Source organism: Triturus cristatus, chromosome 2_2 (assembly GCF_964204655.1).
Source record: "Triturus cristatus chromosome 2_2, aTriCri1.1, whole genome shotgun sequence".
Taxonomy (NCBI): domain Eukaryota; kingdom Metazoa; phylum Chordata; class Amphibia; order Caudata; family Salamandridae; genus Triturus; species Triturus cristatus.
In genome coordinates this window covers 731,776,226-731,796,098 of record NC_140582.1, presented here as the reverse complement: position 1 = coordinate 731,796,098, position 19,873 = coordinate 731,776,226, and the positions used below count along the sequence as shown (strand labels likewise).

The following is a 19,873-nucleotide window of genomic DNA, read 5'->3' as shown; positions in this document are numbered from 1 at the left end:
ATGTAAAAGTAACCACCCCTGCACCTAGATCAAATAAGCCACACATACTGTATCCCCACAAATATAGACCCAATCTCAAACACATACCATGAACAACCACACACCCTTAACCCATAAAACACGTACTTCAACTCATACTCTTTAACACATGCTCTGCAGTACTCCATGCCCAGATGTCGCAGGCCTCATCATATATCACAAGCTGGCTGCACACTTCATTTCAGAGGCAAGGCTGACCTCTGCATCCTAGCACATCCTCAATGTCCTTGTTCCCATGGCTAAAGCACCAGATTTTACACTTTGCACTTAAGAAGGGAGGAGGTCTTGCTGTCATCTATAGGTCCTCCTGGTCATGAAGCAAAAGCAAGCAAGAGACAATAAACTCATGGAGATCCTCAGATGTGGGCTACTCTCATGCCGCAGTTCTACTTTCTACAACTCAGTCCACCACCTTTACCACTTCTATAGGCCACAGGAACAGAATACAAATTAATAGATTATTTCTCAGACCATCTCATCCATCCACTATGCACACACCAACCTCCTCAGTGACATTAACTTAATTAACCTCCACCTCATATTTGATGGTTGGTGATTTACAGAATATAAGCCGGTCATCAAAATACATCACTTACAATAATCAATCCATCTTAAGACAGAAAAGTAAATGGAAGAAAATCACAATTCCCCATGACCTCACTACTAAAGTCTCTCCATCGAACATGCAAGGAACTCATACTATCCCAAGAACATTAATAAAGCTACCAAAAGAAACAATACCATCAAGCACTGCTCTGACCTGTGCCTGACCCTCCAATCACACAGTCCGGAGACTGGTTTAATGCAAACAGCCTCTTCTTTAGAAATAGGAATATAAGACCCAACAGCACATCAACACCAAGCCTACTTCTACTTTGACATTCAGCCTTCTCTGCTGCATTGCACAGCAGTCATCTTATAAGCTCCTGTCTCTTGTAGACCTCACTGACCTCCTCAACTTCCTCTAGGCCATCTCTTATGAAGTGGAGGTCTTGCACTAACTAATCTCTCACCGAAGTCCTCTGTGGAGAGACTCTCTTATCCCTGCTCACTAGTGACAACTGCTCCATTACTCAAAACATCTTCCTTGAAGCTCTCATGACAGGCCATAATCCTACCCCCAGTAAAAATACCCACACTATTCAGCTACTTTGCAAATCTTAGACAATTCCATAGTGACCACACTATATTGCCAGACTTTTCAGCTGCTTTTGAAACTGTCAATTATCCCATCCTCATCCAAAATATCAAGCCTTGTATGGGTTTTAAAGGCAACATCCTTCAATGGTTCGCCTCAAACCTGTCCAGCAGACACAGGTTTAGTTCAATGGGCATCTCCAGGTCAGAGACAATCACTTGCAGAAGGGTTCAAAATTGACCTCTGTTCTGTTCAACCTCAACATGGAACACCTTGGGACTCTATATTCTCAATAACAGCATCACAATTCAGTGATATGCAAGACACACAAATCTACTTTAAAGTTATCATATATTAAACACCTCAAACACTACCTACACCTCATCCATATTAGCACCTCGATGAAGCTTAATTCTACCAACAGAGGATTACTCCTATTTGCCAAGACCTGCAAGCAACAACTAGTCCATACATGGCTTGAAGACATGAAGTCTGATTGAGTTGACGCTCTGCTTTTAACCAGTGACACGTAACTCAGATTTGTGTAGGACACTGGCCTCACCATCAAGGAGCACATCACCTAGAACACCAAGGCCTGATATGAGCTCTCTCATTCCTACAGCAACATCAGAACTGCTCAGCACATTAAAAAAGGATCTATCACAATACTTTAACACACAGTCACCCTTATGATCTTATGGCATACAGTTATTCACACGTCTTCCCATTAACACATATGTTTTTTACACTGAGCCCATTTATTATGTCTACAAAATAATGAAGAAAATCGTTCAGTGAATCCAATGTTTCCATAAATCATTTCTTCTTTCATGGGCAGTGGAAAGTCAAGGTAGTGTTTTGCAGCACTTTGGTGTAAATTATCTAACCTACCTATCCCATCACAGTCATACCCTATGCATCCCATCACTAAAAGGACAGGGTGGCTGATAAAGGGCCCACACTGAGACAATTTGCTGTGCATTATAGAAGCTAATTAGAATTGTGTAGACACATAGATCATGTGTGTTTCTATATAACTGAAACAATGTACTTTTTTATTAACTCAATGGTCTCAATGGTTAGACGATTCTAATCAGATGTTCTGATGACAGATGACAGTTATCAAACCAAAATCTGTGGCAGGGCTACCACTCATCCGAAGGCATCCAAACTCGACCCACGTAGACAGCTACTGGAAATTCTTCTTTTGTCAAGTCACTTGCATGCTTATTAACATCTGTTTCTCATACTAACGTCATTATAACATGTGCAATTTCCTCTCACATAAAGCCCTTGACCTCGTAATCAAAACTCAGTTATGGTTGTCAGATAAATATGCTCTCATTGTGCATGAGGCAATCTCTCCCAACTCACATTAACAACATTGCCAATGGAAAAGTAACCATATACTGACTACACAAAGCACCACAATCCACTCCATGTTTCTTCGATGAATACGCTCCATGCCACCACACACTCATTCCTATACCACTTAGACTAAACTTGACATTTTTTAAACTTGATAATTGCTTACACACGCTCAATCATGCCCATCTTGCCATCATTGCTGATTTTCAAAGCCTGGTTCAAGCAAGACACCCATCTCTCAACTTGCTGTACAAAAAAATGTGGATCTCATCATCAAATGAAGCTGGTGTAAGATCATATGTCACCTAAGGATTCCTGTGCTTTATTCCACGTCACAAAAGTAAACAAAGAAATAATTACCCCTTGTAATGGCATCATTCAAAATCAGTGCAGGCTACTCTGTAGAAACTACTATGTATTTGTTCTCATTTATGAAACTACTATGTATTTGTTCTCATTTATGAAACTACTATGTATTTGTTATTATTTATACATGTTATTTCAGGTTTGATGATGACAAAAAGACAAAATAAGAAAACCTTCAAAACTTAGCATGGGGCAAATTGGTGGCAGAGTAAAAGAGGCTGGACAACCCTCTTCCTCCAGACCTGTTTCCCAGGATATCTAACGCTGCAAGGGAGACATGACTCCTCCCCCAACATGCTCGTTGGGTCTACCCAAGTCAAAAAGGAAGATCATCCTGGACTCATTCTAGCGTCATCCGATGACTTCAGCCAGGCTATTCCTGTAATTATCTGGGGAAGTCATCCCAAGCCATCCTGAAGTCTGCCCACAGGGCAGATTATTTAAATGAGATGACTCTTACTGTAATCACAAAAACTACTCCAGGATGGTGTCCTGATTACTTCAATCAAAAATGCGTGATGATCCTTTACAACTCCAAGAATACTAATTGACAACTGCAGGATGAGTGTGAATTACTCCAGGATGGTGTCCTGATTACTTTAATTAAAAATGCGTGATGATCTTGTACTTCTCAAGGAATACTAATTGACAACTTCATGATGAGTTTGAAATACTCCCGGATGATTTCAGGACAACTTCAGGATGAGTCTTAATTACATCAGGATGATTTCAGGACAACGTCAGAATGAGTCTAAATTACATTGGAATGATTCCTGGACAACTTCAGGATGAGTCTTAATTACACAAGGATGATTCAGAACAACTTGAGAGTATTACATTTAGATAACTTGTTATGAATGATTGTGAACTAGTCTATGTTTTTTCAACTTTAGAATGCCCTTGGTTACTCCATTATTATTTTCTACCATCTTCCAAAATATTATGGAATACTTTTGAATGATTTTATGACAACTGTGTGATGAATCTCAATGACTCCATGAAAAGGGATGGATAGTTGCAGATTATTTTCAAGTGACTGAATATTAAGTTAGGGTTGGATCACCTTGAGGGTTATCTGACAGAAGTACTTTCTACGATTGACACATTGCCCATCCAGGGTCCAACAGGAGGAATTTCAAAAAAAAAAACTTGTAAGTATTAACTTGGAGAAGCACCACCGCCTTTTAAAACCAGCAATTGTGTTTGGGTGTAACAAATGTTCATTGTTTGTACAATACAGCTATTTAACCCCTTCCATGCTCATGACGGAACGATTCCGTCATGAGCATCGGTTGAGCTGTGCTCATGACGGAACCGTTCCGTCATGGCCCCGCCCGCGCTCGAACCCTTCAGCACCGCGGGGGAATCCGCGCAGCGCTGAAGGGGTTAAAAAATAACCAGTAATCAGATCAACCAGTGCTTATTCTTTGGCATATGATTTTGTGCATCTTCACAGTAAAAGGTGGACCGTGATATGAACATGTGTAAAAAGTAGATGCCAGCAAAATGTCATATAGTATGTATTTAAAAGCAGCCTTGCATCTTGTGGCCTTCATCAATACCAATAGGGTCTTTGAATTTAAGGTACAGTTTAATATACTATGTTTTCTTTACTTAGTGACATGCTGCTTGAAATAAAATGCACTCGAATTATGTATTGACACTTAATTTTATTAAGTTAAAACACATACTTCACCCCACAGGAACCCAGGACACCATGCAAGACAATATTAAAGATATGCAAAAATAAAAGTAGTCAGTGAAAACAAGCAACATTGCTGTAAGTTTTCAGGTTCAGCATTTTCTGTAGTTCGCCTCTGATAGCATTTTTATGGCAAGCTTTTTCTTCATAGATCTGTTTGGAGATTGCCAGCTGATGGGCCTTGTAGGCTGGTTTCATAAACTCTGAAAATTGATTTAAAAAAGCATAGATAAGTAACTTGCTTCTATTAGATGGCCTGTCTTAAAAACAAAATCAACAAATATATTTACAGCCAGCATGATAGTATGGGATTTTGGGTTCATGAGTGAACTATAGGTGCAAAAGGAGCACATGCACAATTAAGTCATTTATAGGATTATAGGTAACAAAAGAAAATATCGCCCTCTGAACTAGACGAGTGATGGGCCATAATGTGGCAGTTGCTACACAAGCATTGGCAAAGCCAATAGGTCTCTCCTATGCAAGAGCTATTGATTTTACCAATATGTTTTAGCAATGTTGTACACCAGGGTGGCTGTTGTTCGGCATGGCTAAAGGTTAGTAGAGTAAAGGAGAGGGGGTTGGAATGGAGTGTCGTAAAGTGCAGTGGAGTAGAGTGTTATGGAGTGGCGTAGAGAAGAGTTAAGTGTAACGGAGAGAAGTGGAGTAGAGTTCAGTGTTGTGGAGTGTCGTAGAGTGGATGGGCATAGAGTTGAGCACAGTGTCAGAGCTCAGTAGAGTTTCATAGAGTGGAGTGACATAGAGTGTCGTGGAGTGACGTAGAGCAGAGAGGAGCGGCGTAGAGGGTATTGTATAGAGTGGAGTAGAGTGTCATAGAAAAGAGTTGAGTAAAGTGGCAAAGAGGAAATTGCTTAGAGCGTCATAGAATTACACTGAGAAGAGTGCTGTGCAGTAGCATAGAGTAGAGTGTAAGTGGTGCAGAGTGTAATGGGGTAGAAAATCAGAGTGGAGTGCCGTAAAATACAGTGGTGCAGAGTAGATTGGCATGAAGTGCATTGATTGAGTAAAGTTGTGTAGAGTGCATTGCCGTAGAGTAGTGTAGAGTGCAGTGGCATAGAGTCGAGCTGTGTAGAGTATATTGCGGTGGCGTAAAACGCAATGGCATAGTGGAGTGATTCAGAGTTGAGTAGAGTGGCGATGATTGAAGTGGCATAGAGTGGAGTGCAGTGGAGTAGAGTGCAGTCATGCAGAGTCAAGTTCCAGAGTACAGGTTCGTAGAGTACAAGATCTTAGAGTGGTGCAGAGAGCAGTGATGTAGAGTACAGTAGAATACACAGCAAATGTGACATTATAAGAACAAGATTTAAGGGCCTGTGTACAGAAAGCGAGTTTGTGGAAGAATACAGTAAACAAGGTTTGGGCAACGGGTGGGACAAACTCGAGCTGGACAGCCTAAAGCAAATAAAGCCAGCAAATGTGAGTTACAAACCACAAAGCCAATGGTTAGCAAAGGGCAGAATGGATTCAGAGGTCAACTTTCTGAATGTCCAAGATGTTTTTAGCAAACCAGACAGAGGTGCTGTCTGGTAGACTGCGACTTAATAATGTCCATATGGTAATGTGCTCTTTCATTAGGTCTCGCCTGACCCAGCGCATGCGCTGGTCTGGCGAGACTTATTGAGAGAGGGCTCCAAAAAGTGCTACCAGGCCAGCCTAGAGCTACAGTGCATGTGCGCGCGCCGCGCTTTACCGCGATTACTTTCACTTTCGCGGCCGCGTTGATCGCGATCACTTTCACTTTCGCGGCCGCTTTGCATAGCCAATAGGTCTCGCTTTTGGGACCTTATAAGTATTTAGTTATGCAACTGTTGCATAGCTAAACACTTATAAGGTCCCAAAGGCGAGACCTATTGGTTATGCCAATGCTTGTTTTTGTTCTGTTTTCAAGTGAAGAGGAAAGTGGAGACTCTTTACTCTGCCCCATATGATGCCATAGTTTTACATGGTAGCATTTTTAGACACGGTTTCGCTGGACTTTGAACTATCGTGCTCATAGCAGGAAAGAAGAAAGACGGGCTAAGGTACAGAAGTAGAAAAGCAAAACCCAATAAAATGCTTTTCCAGTACCAGCAATTGCCACCTGTGCATACAGAGGATAAACAGTCCCAGCCTCAAGATAGGACTTCTGCAAGATGAGCACCGAGTGAGATTTGATATTGGACTGTCCTTGCATCATGTGTGCCTAGAAAAAAGAAACTGCTCTGGCAACTGGTATCATATGGCAAATAGAAGCCTTCATACAGCTTATATTACACGGTCTACCAGGCATAGTCTAATATAAAGCTGGTAACACAGTTTACTATCACTGTCGTTCCTTCTAACACAGATTTATGGTTTGAGTCCTTTTCATGAGACCTGGAAAGACTTGCTCCTTTGGAAACAAGTGATTGGAAGAGGAGAGAGAGAGAGAGAGACAGAGAGAGACAGAGAGAACAAAATGGCAAGGATGGAATCCTTTTACAATGTGATTTGCTTGGGGGATAACATATGCCAAGCGGTTTTAAGGCTCGAAACAAACATACCATGTAGCTTACTATTTTTATGCAAACAATACAATAACTTTCACCTGAATTTGTGTTGCAAGCTGATCCTTGTGCAATGCTCTGTTCAGAACTGGGGGATTTGGTATTCAGGAGGGCCCATTAGAATCCTTCAGCCGGTGCTGCAGATCAGTCTGCATAACAACACATCGAATTACACGTCATTATGTATATATACTGTAAAAAAATAAAAAGCAGTGGTTGTGGATGGAGATTTTACATATATATGGATTATGAGAACAAAATCAGATGATAAGCATCAAAAATATCTATTAGTCATAATCTATCCTTTAACCAGTTTCCTTTTTCAGGAATCACTGTTTCTCAAACATAAACTATTAGTATTACAGGAATACTATCAGAGTCTAAAAGAACAAATATGGTAAGAGTGAAAAATGAAGCAAGTCACCTTATATACTATAAATGAGCCACTATATATTTTAGAGAATGCTGCATTGGTTTCCTCGAATATCAAAACCAGGGCTCACTACAAATTATAAACTGCCAACTAATTTCCATGTATGCCTTTTAACTGTGCTACCATTCAGTAAAGTTTTAAAGACATCACATTGGTAAACGCAAACCTGCTTATGAGCTATGCAAGGGAGAGGTGGAATACAAAGCGTCAGAGAATGAAGTGCAGAAGGGTAGGTGGCCTGGTTTTAAATGATCAATCTCACTCACCTTTTAAGTAGTCATTCTCACCTTCTAAGCTTCTCACTTCTACTTGTACTAATACAGGTTTCTTGTGCTCTCAGTCTCGGTCCAGTTTACTGCAAGTCTAGCCGCAAGAGCCAATCTTCTTCCTTCCTCCTTTGATGCTCCTCTGGTACTGAACAGTATATGTATCACTGGAGTTTGATGTGTCTTGGAGCGCCGTTTTCCTCTATAACCAACCCCCCATGTGGTGTACCTCACTCATGCTGCCAAACAACCCAGCAGGCCTCTGTGCTGACTGACCCTACTTACCAGGTTCAGGTTAGAGTAGCTCATCCAATCCAAGATTCTGCTTTCCATTCTACAGTTGTAGTCCCCTCATCCCATTTCAGTATCTGAACTACAAATTATATATATACACACACACATATATATATATTATATATAAGGAGATTGCAAAGGTAGCTGTACTCTTACATGGATTTGGGAATCTTGAACTCTGAACCCCCATAAATCACTGCTAAGAAGCAGCCGCCGAAAGCTCTGTGCCGGTAGAGGCTTAAGATAAATGAGCCCAGCTTTCAGAGGGCATACAGATAATATTTGCTTCTGAAAGAGATATTGAGGTGGCCACAGCATGGCTGCTGTTCAGCATGGCTAAAATCTAGTGGTGTGGTGTAAAGTGGAATAGGGTGGAGTACTGTAGAGTGGCGCTTGGTGGAGCTGGAAAGAGTGGTGAGTGCAGTAGCGTGGACTGGCATAGAGTGGATTGGCAAAGAGGAGTAGTGGAGAAGAGTAGAATTATGTGTGGTGGTGTAGAGCACAGTAGCATGGCATAGAGTGGGGGAGAGTAGAGAGGTGTGGAATACAGTGGAGCTGCAGAGAGTAGAGTGGCATAGCAAAAGGTGGAGCGGCAGACAGTGCTGTAGAGTGGAGAGGCATAGAGTGCACTGTGTGGAATAAAGTGGAGTGACATATAATAGAGTGGCACAGAATGGAGTGGCGTAGAGTGGATTGGAGCACTGTAGAGTGGAATGGCATTAATTGCAGCAGAGTGGAGCGGGACAGAATAGAGTGGAGTGGCGAAGTGGAGAGTGGAGTGGCATAGTGCAGCAGAGTGGGGTGGGATTAAGAGGTATTGAGTGGCTCATGAGGCCTCTTAGCCATAATGAAAGTTGTTTCCACATGTAAAGCAACTGAAATATGCAATCTGTGCGTCACTTAGTGTTTTTTTATGTCATATATGTTCTGGTAATAACCTCGAGTCTGACCTTGCACTGTATTAATAAATGTGTGAATGAGTGTTTGTTTATAAGTACAGTAGTTCTGCATGACATTCTATTGGGCCACATTTATTTTCGCCGCCATGACATAGACATCTGTATATGCTCGCATGGATGTTTTTACTGTCAGAAGCATTTAGGTTAAATGTGCAGTGTGGTTCAGTAAGTGGCTCGTACTTATGAGGTTCTAGAAATAGCAGCTGCTTGGAAGGACAATGAAAACAGACCGAAGCATACTATGCCTGCTTCACTTAATGTAGCTAGGTAAACGTCAGCGATTTATCAATGGTAACTGTGTGAGTATGCCACAAAAGGGATGCTCTAACAGTAAAGATACAGCTAGAAGAGGATCAGACAGATAAACAAGAGATGAGTAACCTCCATAGCTCAACTTCAGTTAGTTCCGAGTTCTCCAGGAGAAATACATTATCATTATGTAAAAAATATTGATGCAAAACAATCAATAACCTATCACACAGCCTGAGAAAGCTCCTTAAATCACTCATTACATTACAGCCACTGCGAAGAGGAGCCGAAATCTGACCAGAGGCTGCTGACAGGTTGAGCTGCTCAAGGAGCCAAAGCACACACGATAATAGTAATCAGGCAATGATGCCTTCAACAAACACGAGAGCCGGTGTGACTTTCCACAAACTCAAACAGGCGATGGAACCTTCAAGAAATAAAAACAAGAAAGCGGATTTTCAAAAACACAACTGCTGAATGTTTCTTTCAATAAGCATAAACCGGCAATTGCACTGTCAACAAAGAAATAATAGGCAATACCATCCTTTTATTCTGCACAGACACCTTTTTAATGCTATGCTAGTATGTATAAACGGGAATGAAACGCAAAGGATTTTTTTAACTGATGAAGGAGAAGCAACACGGAGTCTGGCGCAGGAGGCAACAGCACTGGGTCGCAGGTGGGGGAAACAGACAACAGAGCGAGAAAGCACAAAGTGGAGCACATGGAGGAGAGCAAACCGGAAAAAGAGAAATTAATGTGGAGCAGGCGGGAGAATGCAACAGGGGGAGCACACGAGGCAGAGAGCAACATGGAAGGGGACAGGGAGAAGTACAAAGGCGACAAAGCGGAGGTGAGAGAAGTTCACGAGGCAAATATCTGTAAAGACAAGCACTCAAATGGAGTGCTTAACCATTTCTAGTAAACTGGTGTCCACGTCTGACGACCTCACTTTTTTCGCGTTCCAATTAATTCTCTGTAAAACTAAACTCATGTGTTGCAAATATCCCATAAAGTGGACAGACGTAACTCCAAAGGATACATTTCAGACCCAAATTTACTTTGCTACAGAAATATGATAGTTTTGCCCCTCTTACCTTGTGCCAGCAAGCCGATCTTTTGCTGCCGATTAAATCTTCCTATGCAGAGCTGAAACTCTCGAAGGTGGCAGAAGGAGAAGAGAGTGCAGGGAATCGCCATAGTGTTTGATAAAAGAGACCTCGAAGCAGTCCTCTTCAAGTTGCATTGTACACACAAGTGCCCGACGCAGGCAGTGACGTAATTTCCGGTGCCACAAGATGTGCGTAGGCCAGGTGTTGAAGTACAATGCGTTACAATTCTAAGTCTTATGTCGTGGGTCAGCTGCTGCAGCTAAGCCAAGCAACACATATTTGCTGGAAAAGTTCTGGTTTTTTTTGGTCTGTGTCCTAGCTACTCCGGAAGTGTCCTAAATCTATCTATTTCTAAACTGTACTATTGCTAGTGACTTTTACGCATTACGCGTGAGTGTTTCTACTCTGCATACGAATCCCGTGGGCCTCCCACTTCCTAACCTTTGGTAGTATAGTGTAGCCCCAGCGATTCCCTAGGCCTATTCTATTTCCGTGACAGTGGTTCTTATACCACTTACTTAGTATATGGTTTGCGTGGCCCCTAGGGCCTAACTGTATTACTTACCTGTGTGACTTAATGTATGCTTAAATAAGACTGTGTTGTACTTACCTCTAATCTCATAAAGAGTGCTGAGGGTTTGACTAGAATAAATACACTTTATTTTATATATATATATATCTGTTGTGGTGTCCTTTCATTTGGTATTCAAGGGATTATATATGGTATCACAGCTGGCTTCACATGCCCTTCAGAGTTTAGCCTAAGACTGCTCTTGTCCATGCTACCACTAGGATAGCTGGTCTATAAGGTTGACTTTACAACCAATCACCATAAGGGTATTTGGACTGATATAAGGTGAACACTATAACTAGTGACATCATACATCAGGCCAACTTCTCACAATTTTACTACTATAAAGGCAGGTACATTGCAGATAAAAGGGGCTTGATTTGAATGGTGCAGCAGGTGCAGTGACACTGGGGCCAAAAGCTCTAAGGACCCCGATAAAAACACAGAATACTGCTACATATTACTACTAAACAGACAGCCCTGTTTTCCCTCCGCCCACCCTCCCACTTACTGACAGTAAAAGAAGAAAGGAGGGGGGCCATGTCACCCCCTCCTGGAGCCTTAAATAGCCCTGGGACCGCCACCCCAAGGCTCCCCGTTGATCCCCATGGTTGCCTTGGGTGGGACTAGGGCACCCAGTCTAGAAGCCAGGCCCCGGGCAATGGTTTCCCGGAGGCAAGAATCAGCCCCTTGAGGGGAGCTGCGTGTCCCACCTCCTATGTAAAAATAACAAATACAGGTCAGGGCCTGGGGGAATGGGGTCCCGGGGCGGGGACCATGTGACCCCCTTCCCTCCTTAAAATGCTGGGTGAGGGCTGGGCAGCTGAATCTTGATGAGCAAACGGTTCTGGGTGATACCAGTACTGCACAAAAATGTAAAAGGTATCTCCATAGTATAAAGCAAATAATGTTTTAAAAGGTGAGTTATTTCAGCCTCGCAGCATAAAAGAAAGCCGCGCGGCTGCTATGTTAAACATAAAGCGCGGTGCTGAGTATTGTATAAAACTTAAATTCAATGTCAGCAGTAAGCTTTTTAAAAAAGGTTCTCTCACCAAAAGTTAAAGCGTGTCGCTGCAGCGAGCGCTTTTAGTAAATATAAAGGCGGCGTGCATTTGTAAATATAAAAGCGTACAAACAAAAAAAGTAAGCACGACTGCTATACTTGAAGCAGACTGCGCAGCTAAAATAAAAGCGGACGGCATGATGTGATGTGGTGTAGGGGCAAATCATTAAACAAAATAGTGCTCACAGCCAAGATAAAGCAGACCGTGTAACGAGACAAGTAAAAGGTCCAATTGTTATGGACGGTAACAAATGCAGACAAGGCGAAATCAAGGAGGGACTAACAAGCCTAAGGCAGCATTTATGAAGGACATTGACACAGGCCAATTAAAAATATGTGCGGAGAGTGGGCAGGACCTTAAAGCCATCCTCCAATACTGCATGCCTCGCAGCAGCGCATGCGCTGCATAGGCTCGACCTAAACACAGATAAAAGGGAGAGGAATAAAGGAAGAGATATCGCAGTGGTAAAGACAGATAGGGTACAGAAGGAACGAGAAGAGTGAAGAGAACTGGTAATAGCAGAAACTGGAGTGCGATAAAGGAAGCTGATAATTAAAAGTGGAAACGGCATGGAAGGGAAAAAGGAGATCTGGAAAAGGAAGCGTGAAAAAGGATAGAAAAGAAAATGGGCAAGAAATAAAGAGAGGTGAAAAGTAGTTTGGGCATATTATCAAGGTCCGGCGTTAAAATTATCGCCGCTTTATCGGCAGAAAACTGCCGCTAAAGCGGCGATAATGGGCTTGATAATATGCCGCAGAGAATTCCAATAGAAGCCCATGTTCTGGTGTCAACATGGGCTTCTATGGGAATTCTCTGGTGAAATTTGAAGGAAGAAAAGAACATAGTGCAGGTGACGGGAAAAGGCTGTATGCCTCCGCTCTATAATATATATGTCTAGAAATAAAATATATGTAGTTTAGGGAGGACATGCCTGTATCATTGCTGGGCTTCAGGCTTCACCTTATGCATAGCTCTGCTGCCCAGACACACAATAGTGATTCATTCAACGTGACAGGGTTTTCTGCCATGAATATGTTTTACTTTATTAGTTAATTGGCTCAGGGAAAACCTATGAAAAAGTCACCAGGAAAGGAAAATAGGCAGAGAGAATTGTATTTTTTATTATTATTCTCTCTGCCTATTTTTCCTTTCCTGTTGACGTTTTCATACTTTTTCCCCTGAAACAATTAACCAATAAGGTCAAATACAATAACATGACAGATGAATGGCTGTGGAATGGGGAGGTTACTTGTAGATTAATGCTCTTGACATGGTTTGCAAAGTTTTTATGTTGGGAACCCACTGCCTGCTAAAAGCCCAGAAAGCACCTTTGAAAAGAATTCTCTGAAGCCATCTGCTTCGTGTCATGAAAGCTCGGTGACCTACTCGGTGATACTGCACGCATGGGGCCTGCAGCAAATTAAAAAAGGTAGTCAAATGAATAAAATGTAGCCATGAACAGCTAGGTTTTCACTAGGCAACTAAAACAGCTCATCATATCATCGCAACTTTCCTACATAATGCTCAGCTATTAAGTGTTTTGCCCAGAATCACAGTCAGAGTGGTGATGCAGGAGGTCTAGAAGGGGTGAAAAACCAACAAAGCCCCATTAACAAGCGAATTGTCTTTTAAAGATATGTGAAGTACGGGGGGGGGGGGGGGGGCGCAGTCAGAGGCTGTCGCGCAGAGGTGGAGTTACAAGGAGGGGGGCCGCAGGAGAGGGGAACCCTCATTATTCTGTTAATGCTACATTGCAGGGTCACTCGATGGACAATGGAGGCACAGCAGTGGAGGTCTGCCAGCAACCTGCCAGGCCAGTGCACAACACTTGCATCACCCTCTCTCTGCCTGCAATTGCGCTCCATGCTTCTGAAAGGTACGAAAAAAAACGTGCATTTTGCGTTTCAAATGTCCGATCCTGCAGCAGCACACTTCCAAGGCCCATACATGACAGTAACCCGATTCAAGGCCCCATTCTCCCGATTTTTAAAAAAAAATCTCCCACTTTGCTCTTCTGAGATGTTGGCATGTATGCAAAAAGCACTGCATTACAGCGCCGCATCTTAAAAAAAGGCGGGCTCCCGCCTTTCAAACAAAAGCGCAGCAGAACACTCCAAAGTGGTGGGAAATCACACCCACATCTCACCCGCACCCTCAGACCCACGAAAAAAATACCTACGAAATGGAGCACTTTGCTTCTTTCCCGGTGCAGCCCGATCCGTGTGCACACAACCCGGTCTCTTCACCCGGTCGGCCACAGACTACTAGTACAAGTCAGCTTCCGCTTCCGTTCCAACCAGGGACGGCTGCGGCATGGTAGGCCTGGATCCTACCAAAACGAGCCCAAAGGTAGCCTGTAGTGCTGCTCCGAGGCAGGAGGGGCTGAGAAATTGATGCAAGCAAGGAATGAAAAGACAGACTTTCGCGTCCGCACGGCTGCTTTGATCGCGATCACTTTCACGTTTTGCTGCGCAGACCCAGCCTCCTTAAAACTAAAGCAGTAACGCCAGCAAATAGGTCAACATTGGGTTGAATAGGTCTTTTTTTATACTTTTGAACGCAAACAAAATAATTTGTCTTCAGCCTGCCCCCGCCATCCAATGAGGATTCCCCTCCCACGATCCTCCCCCCCTTAAAATCCCATTTTGGATGCAGTGCATAATTATTCAATGTTAAAGGTTAAAAGCCTTTTATCAAAGTAAAGACATTAGAGGCACTTTTTTTTACCTTTGAACGAAAACGAAAATAATGTCTTCATTCTTTACTCCTCATGCTTATACCCGACATCCAAGGAAGAGACAACAAGGGTAAAGCCAGATACCCTGTTATATTTTCACGTCCTTACATCTTAAAACCAAGGATTTGCATTTGAGGAAACTTTATTTTTTACGTTAGAATATTTTGTACTTAAAAAAGCACTCGCAGAATCAATACACGGGGAAGCACATGAAAAATCGCAGGCAACGCGTACATTTATGGTTTATTCTGTGCTCTCAATTTAGGAGAATTTTTACAACTGTGTACATTGTCATAAAAGTGTTTCGTCGTGCATTTGTAATCTTGTGTGGCGTTAACAAGTATATTTTAATGTTTAAAAAGAAAATTCATTTTATCGATTTTGTATTTGTTGATTTTTATAAAAGCTTAATTAATCATTCTTTCCGCGATGCTAAAATGCGTGGCTCTGGCGTTCAATGTTTATGGGATTGAAGGTGCCGGCTGCGCATTTAATGATTTGAGCCCAATTATAAAACTGTATTCTTTTATTCTGTGCTATCTGTGGTTCACAGATTGGCGTCAGTGACTGGCAGTATGGTTGGCGGGCCACTCTTGCACGACCGGTTATCGCACATACAAGGTCCGTGGTCTCGACGGGTGCCTGGCATTTCTGGAACAGACCAGGGGTTCTACACGGCCTCGTTTTAATTCTAATTAAAACGTTTCTAGAACAGATATGTGGCTTAAAGGCTAGTGCGGCGGACTTGGAAGGTGGGGAATCAGGTTAGAGTCTGGTGGAAGCCTCAAACATCCTGGGATTGTTAGTAACTCGCTTATTATCCCGGTGCCTAAAAATGAATGTGCCCTTCTGTAATGCAACTGGTGCCCATGTAAGGCGCTGTTTAATAGTTTTAACTATACCCAGTATGCACTCTGATATCATATTTCCTCTTCTAAGGCAATACTTGCTGCATGCAATACAATCGTGGATAAGCACGCTAAGTATTGTAAACGGCAATGCCTTTTATTTATGTTTTCAAAACATGCAAGTGGTGTTCAGACACCGCTTGCAGGTTTTCAGAACACATAATTAGAAGGCATTGCCATTTATAATGCCAATAGCTTAAGCTCTCACAAATGCGAGACCTATTGCATTGCAAATGCTTGTTTTGTTAGGCTCCGGGAGATTAAGTGATATGCCCAGGATCACAGTATTTTCAGCCTCCCTGCCGAGGCTCGAACCAGATACCCATCTCCGAGGTCGACCATATGCCTTTACCACGCATGCCATGACAACGCAAAGGCGTGCACGGTGAATGCATAAAGTTTGTAAAAGTGTTTATGGTAAATATATATATTTTTTTTAATATGATATGTATATATATATATTTAATTTTAATTTTTTTTTTTTTAAACTTAAAACCAAAAAAGGCCTTTTTTATCCCAATAACTAAACACCCCTAACATTGTTAAATTACCCATACCACCCCAATACCCATGCCCACTAAAATCTTAAATTACCCTTGGCACCCCAAATCCACCCTGAAATCTAAAACACACCCTGACCACTAACAATACCCCTACACTCCCAATCCCACCCTGAACCCTTAAACTACCCTAGCACCCCAAAACCTAAACTGAACCCTGTACACTAAAATTACCCTGAGCACCCCAAAAACAAAACACACCCTGATCCCTAAATTTTCTACTACACCCCAAACCTAAAGCCACCCTGAACCCTAAAAATCCCCCAGCACCTCTAAACCCAAACACACCCTGAACCCTAAAAATTCCCCTACACCCCAAAACCCTAACCCATCATGCCACTTAAAAATACCCTAGCACCCCAAAAACTAAACCCACCCTGAACCCTAAAAATACCCCAGCACCCCAAAACCCAAACATACCCTTAACCCTAAAATTAGCCATGACCACTAAAAATAAACCTGCACCCCAAAACCTACAACGACCCTGAACCCTAAAAATACCCCTGCACCCCAAAACCTAAACCCACCCTGAACCCCAAAAATACCCTGGGCACCCCAAAACCCAAACATGCCCTTAACCCTAAAACTACCCCTGACAACTAAAAATAAACCTGCACCCCAAAACCTAAACCCTAAAAATACCCCTGCACCCTAAAACCTAAACCCACCCTGAACCCTGAAAATACCCCAGCATCCCAAAACCCAAACATGCCCTTAACCCGAAAATTACTCCTGACCACTAAAAATAAACCTGCACCCCAAAACCTAAACCCACCCTGAACCCTAAAAATACCCCTGCACCCCAAAATCTAAACCCACCCTGAACCCTAAAAATACCCAGACACCCCAAAACCTAAACCCACCCTGAACCCTATAAATACCCCAGCACCCCAAACGCCTTAACCCTAAAATTACCCCTGAACCCCAAAACATATAACCCTACACTCCAAAACCCAAACCCTATACATACCTTACACTTACATATAAATCACATATTTGGATGTTTATTTTCAAATCATCAAGCACAATTGGATCTTATGAAGTAATCACATACTCATTCTTAAATCCTCCTGAAGGCATCAGGAATAGTCACACCTTGTGAAGTCATCGCATACTCATTCTTAAGTCTTCCCGAAGTCATCAGGAATAGTCACACCTTGTGAAGTCATCGCATACTCATTCTTAAATCCTCCTGAAGTCATCAGGAATAGTCACACCTTGTGAAGTCATCAGATGCTCATTTTGAAGTCATCCACAAGTCATCGAGCTCAAGTTTCTAAACTCTGCTGATGACTTCAAGAGCTTGATGATGTCTGATGATGTGAAAATGACTTCTAGAGTAGTTGGATGATCATCCAATGACTCTGGGATTGCTTCTAAAGTAATCCTGTTTGACCTGGGTACGGCATCTGTCCAAGGCGATGTGCTGGTGTGAAAACGCGCAAGGTCACTGCTGGCGGTATCCAGGCTCAGATATGTTTCTTCAGGGAGACTCAGCAGCTGAATGGGCCCTAAACCTGCGGGAACAGTGAAACCTCAACCCTCCAAGCCCGGTGTGGCTATGAGGGGGAAAGTCAAGTGGTACGACAAAGGCGGTAGTGAAGAGCTGCCCACAGCGAAGGCTGACGCTCTATCGGAGGTCAGGAGGTAAACAAAAGGCCAACAAACTTTTAAAAAAAAAAGCTGGAGCATGGTCAGAGCCTTTGCAGGAACCCGCAGAGAACAGGATCAGACAAACCTTTGGGCTTGGTGAGCTACGAGGCTTTAGAAGATACTGGGGTGCATGGTGCTGCTGTCATTGAGGGGCCCGTAAGTGAAAATACACATATACCTACTTTTAAAAAAAGAACTCGACTAAGGTATCAGAGGAGGTGCCGGTGAAGGAGACAAGTAGGGGAAAGAAGCAAGTGTTGTCTCCACTGGCTCAGTAGCAGCATGTCTGGTTATCAATGCAATAACACGACCTGTTGGGGAGAGACAGAAACACATGAGGGGAATAAAGATATGCAAGAAAGTACAGCCCCAGTAAAAACTAAAGCGGAGACAGGGCCAGTAGTGCGCAAGAAAACTAGAGAGCACAATACAGGTCCCTTAAATAGCGCCAGATAGCCAGTTGGGGGAAACTGATGTTGTGGAGCACTTCTACTTGTTATCTGACCAGTCAGATTGGACTGTAGAGGATACGGATGAGGAGCTGAGAAATGGCTCGATAGATAGCCTGGCAGCTGCCTCAGTGAATCAAGCGAAGAGGGGGATGAAGACCACATGAGAGACTCTTTGTAGATTATCAAGAATAGTACTCCCCAAAAGACTCTATGGCAGAACCAGGGCTAAAATGGGACTATACAGGAATGCCAAGGCCTGAGGAAAATGTAGCTAATGCTCAAGCAGGAGGAGTAGATCAACCTGACGTAATAACATTGGAGGCAATATACCAAGGTGTTATGTCCCATTGTGAGGATACCAAGCTGGAAAGTCACAGGGTGCAGTCTGAAAGGTGGCAAAAGCCTATACAGAATTCGCAAAAAGAATGGCAGACATGGAAAGCCGTGTCACCCTCTAGAATCTGAAGTGAGGGCTATCAGTAAAATTGGAACAGAGCATGAAACTCGCCTGGTGGATACCCAGTAGAAGCTCGAACAATTTGAGAATTGGCTAAGCAAAAGAAACTCAGGGTCCTATGGATAGAGGAGGGCACCAAGAAGGAGGATGTCTGATGTTTCATGGCCAATCTATTAAGGAATGCCTTCCCTGAACTTACGAATTAGGAAACCGAAATACAGAGAGCACACTGATACCCTTTTAAACAACAAAGGCACCAATGCCAGGACAGGAGAAAAACCATGGCTATACTTGTATTTTTTAGTAACTTTCTGTTGCGACAAGCTAGGGTCGACAATGCACGTTCCGTTGCAAAAAAGGGCAGCGGATGGCTGTACATTCTTTGCGAGATCAGATTTCTGCCACACCACAGTAGGAAGACGATGGTGGCTGAGACAGTTGATACAATTGTTGCAGGCAAACGGAATGCAGGCCTTTTTGTTAAGCCTAGCCAAGCTGAAAATCATCTTTCAAGATAATACATATTACTTCTTTTCTGAAGTGAAGGCCAAGGACTTTATGGATAGTTTAGTATAATAAGCCCTGATAAAGCAATTCTCGGAAAAAAGGAAAAAACAGGGGTAAAAAAGAGGGAAAAAATTGAATGAAAGGGAAAAAAAGGGGGAAAATAAGGAGGAAGGAGGAAGGAGGGAGGGGGAAGAAAAATGTTTGATGGGTTAATCAATTCGGTTAAGCTGTAGGAGATAAAAGGCACGATTAGTAACGTATTATGCTAGAGGTCTTTGAGGATAAGAAATGTATACATTTTGCTTTAGGTACTGGAAACCATGAGGAGTCTCTACTTAATCTTATCTAGGCACTCCTTTTTCTGGCTCTAGGATCTTTTTTTTTTCTTTCTTCTGGGGGAGGTCAGGGGGTGCATCTCCATCTATGGGCCAAGCTAGACCCAAATGTCTTAACAGGGTTTGGGGGGTAACGAGGGTGGGAGGGGAGCAAGC

The 19,873-nt window shown here is 42.8% G+C and overlaps 1 long non-coding RNA gene across 1 annotated transcript; it reads right to left on the bottom strand.

Annotated features, from left to right (window-relative positions):
* Positions 1–4,561: 4,561 nt before the first annotated feature.
* LOC146862719 (uncharacterized) lies at positions 4,562–14,501 on the bottom strand. Its single transcript, XR_014978171.1, has 3 exons — positions 14,288–14,501; positions 7,201–7,351; positions 4,562–4,816 (listed from the first exon to the last, which is right to left on the bottom strand). It is a non-coding gene; the product is annotated as an uncharacterized LOC146862719 (long non-coding RNA).
* Between the last annotated feature and the right edge of the window lie 5,372 nt (positions 14,502–19,873).